Source organism: Trichosurus vulpecula, chromosome 4 (genome assembly GCF_011100635.1).
Source record: "Trichosurus vulpecula isolate mTriVul1 chromosome 4, mTriVul1.pri, whole genome shotgun sequence".
NCBI lineage: Eukaryota > Metazoa > Chordata > Mammalia > Diprotodontia > Phalangeridae > Trichosurus > Trichosurus vulpecula.
The window spans coordinates 304,657,088-304,667,490 of record NC_050576.1 but is presented as its reverse complement, the minus strand read 5'-3'; positions in this window follow the sequence as shown (position 1 = coordinate 304,667,490).

Below are 10,403 nucleotides of genomic sequence, written 5' to 3'. Positions count from 1 at the left end.
GGATGACATCTCTTAAACAATTTCTTGCAAGCAAATCAATCATTGTTAAGTTGTGGCCTAGTTCTGCCAACATAGCTCATTTTCCTCTTAGTTGAGTCAAAATACTGATTCTTTGGAGATAGTGTTGCTCCATGGTTTGTAGCCAAAGAACATCACCAGAAGGTGCTAAAAATATTGTCAGAAGTTACAGTGAGGCCAGGAGCCATCAATACTGAGGAAAAGCCAATTGGATTTAGCAATTAATAGATAATTGGCCCAAGTACTTAACCAGCATATCACCATGTGTGATACAGAGGTAGGGGACTTGTTCTGCTGAATCTGTGGTGCAGAAAGACACAGAGAGAGGTGGAGAACGAGAGAATTAGTAACAGAAGATGATAGTTTCATTCAAGTGGCAGGATCAGAAGTCACATTTTAGGAGGTTGAAAATTGAGTGGGAGATGACGAAGTGGAGACTGAGCAGATGGCCTTAAGTGTTTGATGGAAGAGAAGGAAGAATACAGGATGATAGCTTGAGGGGGATGGCAGAGACTTATAAAAGTATCTCATATTTAAAATTAAATTATGTGTTTCTTAGTATCTCTACATGCTTTTCACCCCTTTGCCATGCACAACAGGGTTGCATAGGATCAAAAAAGACCATCAAAATGTTTTTTCTCCATTTCGTTGGTTACCTTGGCCAACGAGTCTCCTGTGTTGCAAGCCTCCTTAGTCAGCCAGGCTTGTCCTCAAAGGGCAGAAGCTGTTTTTGAGGATGGGATCACACTCAAGATCTTTCTTGTTCTTGGTGGAGCTTGCCAGAGATTTTCTTGAATCAGCCTTCTGGAATGATAGATACCTCCAGGTCACAGTGAATTGTCAAATGATGACTGTGGCAGCAAAACAAAAACTCAGTGTCCCTTCATATCTGTCCATTGATTTTCCTTTTATCTTGGAACTGTATGAATCTATTCCCTCTTTCACATGGCAGCCCATCTTATACAGGATGTCCCAAAAGTCTTAGTGAAGTCTTAAGCTTTGCTAAGCTTATTATAAGCTATGTTTAAAGACTGTTCTCGTGTACTGCCCGTGTCTTTCTCCCATGTCTCTCTCTCTCCTTTGTTTCTTGTATGACAATAGCTTCAAGATGACCTATGTCTCTTGTCATCCTCTTCCTGATGTACTTTATTTTGTTAATGTTCTTTCTGCAGTGCATTGTCACTGCTGTGCCCTGCACCATTGTCTCTAATGCCGTCTAAGGTTGCATTTTTTGTAACTATGTCATGCTATCGTCTCGAGCTTATAGTCAACTAAAACTCTGATTTTTTTTATAAACACTTGGTAGTGGATTTTTGTCAACTTTCCAGGTATCTTCTATCAGGTACTGGTTAGTAGACTATCAAGCACTTTTGTTCTAATTTGAAATATGATTTTGACAGCTCTCTCTTTGTTGCTCCATCTCTGTCCCTCTCTGAATCTGAATGTCTCTGTGTCTTTCTGTCATTCTGTCTGTCTGTCTCTCTTTGGTCATATGCCCTTCTACACAGGCTGCCTTTAAAGAGATAATCATGATTTTCTCAAGAAGCACTCCCATCAACTGTAATCAAATTCTAGAAGTCTGAATTCTCCTCAGAACAAAATGTCCAACATCTAGTGTTGATAATTACCACTAAGTTGCTTATTTAAAAGACTTTAAATATGAAAAGCAAGTAAGGACAAGAGGAAAAATACTGATTAACAAAGGGATGTTTGTTTTAATAACTTCATATGGGGCTTGCAGTTGTCCTAGTGCTCAAAATCTAGAAAAAAAATTGAGCCATGATTAAAGTGAGTTTGTAAATATATTAGAGTTCATTCATTCAATTAATTGAATTCACATTTATTTATGACCTAAAATTTCTGCTCCATTGAATGGTGTCTTGGGAATTTTACTGACTGTATGCTAAATAGAATCCCATCCCATCTATTCCAGAGCATTCATCAAAACATCTCTGGCTTAACATTTTTCACAAAGGTATTTGATCTGGTGTTGTGTTCTCAAATAGAATCCTTGCACCTATTTGCCTCCAAGTATTGAAATATTATATGTACACATATGCATATATATGTATATGCACACATATATATATGTACATACATTTATGTATGACAGAAACCTAAGAAATTCTTTAATCTTCATGAATGTTCTGTTTCTATAGTCAGCTATTCAAAATTGTCTAATTATAAATATTCTCAATTTGTGGTACTATGGGCTTTTATCAGAAGAATCTTTGTTTAAAGTCTGTGATTATTAGGTTAATAATAGCATTTATCTAGGATGGGGTAGGGAACTTTATTAGGCTACAAAAATGAAAACTATTTTTTAAAAGTAGCCTAGATAGAGAGCATTCAACTTATCTGTCAATTAAATCAGTATTGAGTAGCAAAACAAGTCCAAAGATGGAGTATACATTTGTTGTCCGGAGACCAATCTAATTAAGCTTAGAGAGTTGAATCACTCGACTGATGACAACTATAGCAATTCACGAAGACTGTCGACTGAAACAAGAAATTTGCAATCTGCATCATAGAAGAAATCTAATGAAATCAGAGCCTTAAAGTTTTGAAGTAAATCACTTTCATGTGAAATGTAAATGTCTTAATCACATTGTATAGGCATATATTTAGATATTTGTGCGTGTGTGTATACATGCATACACATTTATATCTATGTGCGTATGACTATGGGGGCTAGCCAGCAACACTGTAGTGCCTCGCACCACTCACACAGGGAGTATGGACGTCTACTTACCTGTGGCCATGTGGGCTAGCTCACTCTCTCCAGCCTACCCTCATACTAGAAAGTCTAGGTTCCCAGAGATAGACCACCAGAACATAGATACGCTCAAATTCTTTCAGTTTCACAGGAATAGCCTGTTATGGGGTATATGCTTCCCATTATTCACAACTTTAGCTCTTTAGCCCCTATCAATGAGCTTTTATTTACACAAACCACCTGCAATGATGACACATTTAGATCTTAAATATTGCCATTTACTAAGCACTAAGTCAATCCATACGCATTTATTAAGTGCTTACTGTATGTCAGGCACTGTGCTAAGTGATCAGCAAAAGAAATAATAACAACGTCACAGGTATATAGTAAAGCAGAAGCAGGAATAATAAATGCATCACAATCTACACATAAGTGTAGGTCACACCCTTCCACCAGCATACTCTGCGAGGGAGAGTAGTCAACATGTTTATAGAAACTAGACAATGAGGCGCATTAGTGAGGAAAACCCATGTGTTAAGGGTAACACATACACGCACCAATTTGCATACATACACATATATGTATGTATATAAACAAGTTTCTATCAGTACTATACACATATATACACACAATATGTTATATATATACAATAATATAGATACATTTATTCATATACATTCTGTATATATATATGACATATTTTATATATATATGATATTACATGTATTGTGTGTGTGTGTGTCCTAGGGAATAGGGAATTTGTGTCTAGAAGATAAAATATAAAACCAGCTTGTTTTGACCCTCATACATTTAACACAGACTCCAATGGATGAAGTGGAATAATGGAATTATTCATCACAAAAGTATGAAAGGGTAGGACTTTAAAGAATGTGATATATGGACCATATGATCATTGTGTTATGTTAGTAGCAAATCCAGGAAATTGACATTTTAGTTACAATCCAAACCTTTTGTGCTATAATCCATTGCTGTGATTTCAAAGACTGGCAAACTGCTCCAAGGAATGTGTTGTTCTGTCCAGCATCATTGCTTACTGAAAGAAAAAAGCACTCTGTGTAGCATTTCCCAGGCTTCATACATTTAGTTTGCACTCACGAAGATCACATGTCAAGAAGACTGACTTCTCACACTCTCTCTAGGCTTATTTTCTTTGCTAGAGAAAGGAAATGCTTACATCACATTCTCTCTGTCTTGATGCCGGGTGCCTGGGGTGAACTTTGTCCTGTTCTTTCTCTATCTGATGCAGACTTTTTGTTTGGGCTGATTCTGGTAAGCCTGAGATGGCCACTCTATTTTGTTTAACAATTAAATTTTCCTACCAACATAACAGCTCAAAATACCACACTGCCAATCTAAGGGTAGGAAAAAGAGCACTTCAATTGCAAGAGAAACATTGCAGAAAACACAAGATAGAAAGCAGGTTTGTCCATGAACTGAATAGCTTTGTTTTTCAAAGATTTCCATTTTCTGCATTTTCAATGTTTTATTTACAACATGCAGTTCTCTTTGTTGGATATCACTCATTAAGGATGGCTTCAATGCATGCTTAAATTGTTTTAATACATTTTTATAAAGGTAGGAAAGTTGCAAATTAGATCAGTAGTTACTGTCTCTGTGTCTCTGTCCTCTCTCTCTCTCTCTCTCTCTCTCTCTCTCTCTCTCTCTCTTCCCCTCCCCCACCCCCCCCCATTTATTTCCACTTTTCCACCAAACCGGAGGTTATATTCCCCTGGCAATTCTATTTCCTCTTTCTCAGGAGGCACATTTGGAAGTGTGGTGTGACTCTATTGTCCTTCAAGAAATGATGAAAGGAGTTTGTCACAAAAATCTTTGCAGACCTTTTCCATTTTTCATCTGTTTTTTGGTACTCCTTCCATTTCATCTTTAAGGATAATTTTGCTAAGTTGGTGATCTCACCAAATTTTCTTTAAACCTGTCTCCTTCTGCTGCTTCTCATGTGATAATCCACATAATAGCCGACATCTTTACCATTACTTAGATTTCTTAAGTGCTAAGCACTAGGGATGCAGAAGGAAAATTTAGTCATTCTCTCCCACAAGAAGCTTGTATTCTGTTGAAATCAGTCAACAAGCATTTAATAACGTGCATGGGAATGGGAAAAAAGCCAGTATGTCAGGGGAAATCAAAGGGAACAGAAGGAAGGGAGATGGAAAGAAAGGTTTAGGCAGAGAGAATGGGGTATATGTTTGTATGGGGATAAATTGCACTATTATAAGATCATTTTGCAAGAAATAAATGGGACTATATTTTAGGCACCATTATAAGCGCTAGGGATCCAAAGAAAGGCAGAAGACCATCTTTATTCTCAAGAATCTCACATCCTAATGAAGTGGTGGGTGAAATGGAGATAACATGCAAACAACTTTGTGCAAACAGGCCATATGCCAGATAAATTGGAAATAATCGACAGAGGAAAGGCATGGACATGAACATGAAATTGGGAAAGGATTCCTATAAAAGGTAGATTTTTAGTTGGGATTTGGAGGAAGCTAGGGAATCTAGGAGGAAGAGATGATGAGGAAGAAAATTCAGGACATGGTGGACAGTCATTAAAAATGTCCAGTCAGGACATGGAGTGGCTTGTGCAAATCACATAATCAACTGAAAGATGTAACACATACAAGGTCCCACTAATGAAACTGTTGACATAAAAAAGCTCACGATTTTGTAGAGTTCTCCTCTAACAAACTATCTTCCACATACATCAAAACTATACAAGTAAGATTCCATAAAAGACAAAAAAAAAAGACAGCAGAGATAACTTTCTTACTGTTACTATATCAAGTGAGGCATAGACCAGGAGTGCATGTTTGCTAAAGGAAAGTTGACGAAGGATTCCTTGTAGTTGATGATCCTCCTGTTTATGGATTACACTCTGTATTTAAGAATCTTCCAAATGAGATCCACAATTATTAAAAAAGAGTTTGGCCTAATAGGAAAAACTAACAGGAAAAACAAGTCAAAGAGGAATGGCTAGTGTCAAGATTATGATAGGAAGTTAGATGGACAATCTCTAGAATCTCTAGATATATCCCAGACAGACACAGCAAATGGACAATCAACTGAGTTCAGAATTGAACAGGGAGAAGAGGATGAAGTGGATTGCATTTTGGAAACTGCAAATTTCTTGGAATAACTGCTAGCTTTATCCATATGATATCTTAACGCAAATACATTTTTGTTGATGGCATATGGCTATGAGTCATGGAGCATTATATCTGAAGGACTGAAGAGGAGGATCATGAAAAGGGCAATGGAGAGCTGCATGGTGGGCATGAACAGGATGCAGTTTATTACAACAAATAATGCAGAAGTGTAATAAAATGAAATCTCTGAAATACGATTGAAAAATAAAATGGATCTACCACACAGTAAAAACAAGAGATAACTAAAGAACAAGTTCATGTGCTAAGTTGGCATCCTTGTGAGGTCAAGGGACTCTGAGAAAGGCCCCCCAGTATTATGGGAAGCAAAGGATCAGAGTTACATATTACATATTTCATTGGACCTATAATTTCATCAATATGGGCAATCCTTTCAGAGCCACAGATCACAACTCATCAATACCTTTTCTTACTCTGCAACTCTTGTCCATGTTCTTCCATGAATCCTCAACAGTGAGTCCAACTAACAAGCCAAGAGTCTTCCTCTAGGCTCCTTGATATCACACGGGTACCAATATGCCACACGTTCACTCCATTGCTTGTCTTTTGGTGTCATCACATGACTACTTCACCTCCTGAAAATTCCCCAAAGTAGAAGAATTACTGCAGTGGATTTATTCACCTTCTTGTAGCTATTCCACCCAAGGATGTGTGTTACAACTCATTCTTATTTTTCCATCCTGTGCCACCCTCGTATTAGAGAGATGGCCTAGCATAATAATTAGAGTCCTGGACTTGGAGTCAGGAAAACCTGTATTCAAATCTTTCATTTGATACTTATTGCATGATCCTGGCAAGTCACTTAACCTATCTAATCTTCATTTTCTTAATGACTAAGATGAGAGTGTTGGACTAGCTGGCCTCTAAATTTATGATCCTATGATTTAGCCTATGTTTGACCCACTTTGTGACAGTGGCAAATGTCTTTGATAGATATGCTATCCTGTTCTGTGCCTTTCCTGATATTAACAACCAGACAGATAGTAAATAAGGTCATCTCTGTTATATCTTTCAAATAATCTTGTACTATATATTTTTGAAGAAAAGATAAACTTGGTTTTGGAAATTTGGATTTGAGATGCTAATGAACTAAACTTCCTGTACCTCTACTGCTTTGTCACAAGATGTCTAGATGGAGAGATCTTCTAGGCAGTTGAAGATGCAGGTATAGATCTCAGAAGTGAACTCAGGACTGAAGATACTGACTTGGGGGCCATCTGCATAGAGATAACAGTTGAAGCTACAGAAATGAATGAGCTGACCAAGAGAGGATGTTTTAGGGATAGAAATCAGAGAGAGAATGGAAGAGGGATCAGGTCAAACTTTTGGGGACCATTCACTTTATGGGATCAGGAAAAGGAGGAGGAACCAGTGAAGAAAACAGTAGCTAGAGAGGTAGAAGAACCAAAAAAAGTGGTGTTTTTGATGTCAAACAAAGAGTATCCAGGAGTGGGTGTTCAGCAACGTCAGATGTTGCAAAACATTCAAGGAAGTGGATGACTGAAGAAATATCATTAGAGGCTTTATTTGACAGACAGAAAGTCTTTGCAATTGAGCGTCTGGGGAGGTCTGATTGCAAAGGTGTTCAGGAGAGAGTACATGAGTAACAGGTAGAAGCATCAAATGTAGATAATTTTTAAGAAGTTTGGCTCTATGAGAAGAAGGAAGTTTGCATAGTAGCTGAATACAGTAAAAGTATGAAATAAATACCCTTTTTTAAAAAAAATGAGGCAATCTAAGTCTGGTTGTAGATGGATTGGAAGGAGACAGTAGAGAGATTGAATATACAGTATATAAGAGATGAGATGATGGCTCATAGTGAACCCAGGGCCAGAGGAAATGGGATCAAGGTCATAGGGAGAGAAATAACTCAAGATGTTTTTTTCCTTTTTTGTTACTGAAAGTGGGACAAAGTTGAAAGGCTCTGATGATTTTTACAGCAACGCATTGAGAAATTATAGTTCCACATCTGAGCTTGGGATTGTGAAAAAAAATGGTTCGATTTCAGCCTTTTTCAGTCATGTTAATCTGATTTGCAATCATGTACCATCAGGTGCTTCGCTGACTATAAAATGACCAAACTCCAGTGTGTTATTTCTTACTTATGAGGCTTTCATTCTTCCTTTGTCTAACATGGCTTTCAAAAACTTGCCAGAAAATTACACATCTTGCAATGCCGCTGATAATCCACTAGGTGACACTGTGTACTCAAAGATAATTACTATTTCACTGCACACTAATCTGTAGGTGACCTACAACTACAATTCTAGCCAGATCTAGCCAGATTTCATGTGGTAGCTTTTTCTTTCAGGAACACAATAATTTTACTTCCCTGTTTAAAAAAAAGAGCGCAGTCTGAACATAAGTTTGTACTAATAGTAGCCTGTGAATATTTTTGGGAACGAGTCTTTTTTATTCTTCATGACACACTCACCCACAAATGTTCCCCTTTTCCAATCCTCAAGACCTAGCAACATAATACAAAGCCTCCCATCCTTTTATTCCAAAATTACTTTATGATCTTTCAATTTATCCCTGTACAAACATATACTCGTAACCTTTACCTAAACCTTTCTTTCCATCTCCCCTCCTTCAGTTCCCCTTGACTTCCTCTTGACATAGTGGTTTTCTTCTCATTCCTGTGTTTGTCTTTAATCATCCATATCTTAACAATTTTTTTTCATTATACTCTCTCCCAACCTTAAGAAGGTATTATAGCAAAATGTTATGTAATAGACAATCTCATACTAATATTTCCCCATCTATAAAATGAAATGATTGTTCTCAAAGGTCTTTGAAATTATATAACTGTACTATGTTCATTTTCTTTCCTGTGTAAGGAAACACACTTGTTTATTTCTCATATACATGTTTACTTTTTCATATTTAAATATTTCCCTAAGTTTCTGTTCAGTATGATAAAATACATGCCTTGGACATTCAGAATCTTAGAGGACATCTAGTGCATTAAGAAATTAATTAAGAATGAGTGGTAATTGCTATTAATTTACCTAGTCTTTTCTTTCTGAGAATGAACAATCCCAGTATCTGCCAATGTTTCCTTTAAAGTATTATTTTCCAACCTTTGTTACTTCCCGCTGAACCCTCTTTGGGTTTTCCACATACCTCTTTAGCTGGGAAGCTCAGAGTTAGACACAGAATTTGATGTTTGTTGAGTATAATCAGAACTTACACTGCTAAGCAGAAGCAAAGCTGGGAGGATTAGCTCACAGTTCCTAAACTGTCCTTGTAACTCTCATCACAGTCATCATCAGATAAGCTCCTTGAAGGCTGAAATGGTTTTATTTCTGTCTTTGTATTTCCAGTGCCTAGCACAGTGCTTGGTCATAGTGAGTGTTTAATAAATGCTTGCTGATTTGCTGTTGTTGTTCAGTTGTCTTAGTCATATTCAACTTTTCATGACCACATTTGGATTTTTTTTTTTAGCAAAGATACTGGAGTGGTTTTGCCAATTCCTTCTCCAGCTCATTTTATAGACAAGGAAACTGAGGCAAAGAGGGTTAAGTGACCTGCTCAGGGTCACACAGCTAGTGTTTGAGGCCAGATTTGAACTTAGGAAGATGAGTCTTCCTGATTTCAAGCCCAGTGCTCTGTCCACTGCTCCACATTGTGCAACCTAGCTGCCCCCATCAGCTGCTTGCTGACTGATTATCTCTAAATATTTGTTACAGCAAAGTGGCATAGCAAAGATAGTTTTGGACTTGGGGCCAGCTTAATGGTGCAAGTCACTTAACCTCTCTCTTACTCATTTTCCTCAACTATAAAAGGAAGATAATAGCATCTGCCTCCCAATGTTGTTGTGAGGGTCAAATTGGGTAATATTTGTACAGTGCCTGGCACATAGTAGGTGGTACATAAATGCTAGGTATTATTATTATTATGTATCTGTAAACACTTTGCAAACCTTATATATACATATATACGTATATATATAATTCCTCCCTATCCTTTCATATGAGTCATTTTGCATATTTTATATATTGTTCTCTATTTTTTTTTAGCTTTCGACACCCTAGGCAGGCACCTTCTTCTTCTTTGTTATAGCACTGCATATTAGATATCTATAACTTCAAGAAGTTTAGAGTCTATTGAGAAGGCTGGACCTATATATTAAAGCATGTTAAGTCCAGTATCATGCTTCTTTTTATACCAGAGCACTACATTTTGGCAATATGATATTTAGATTCTTTTTATCTTGTTTGTGCATTGCCTGTCCTTCTCCACCTTGTATTTTGTAGTTAGTTTCTCCCCAGCCCATCTCCAGAGATGCCATCCTGAGTTTGAATTTATAGAATGCCTTTGACATTTCTCCTCTTCCCAGCTTTCCAAATATTTACCGCCTCTTCATCCCAGCCATGTTAGTTCCATTTGCAAACTTTATGAACATCCTCTCAGAGACTGATGAAAATGTCAATGATAGGTCCATGGCTAGGTTGAGATTG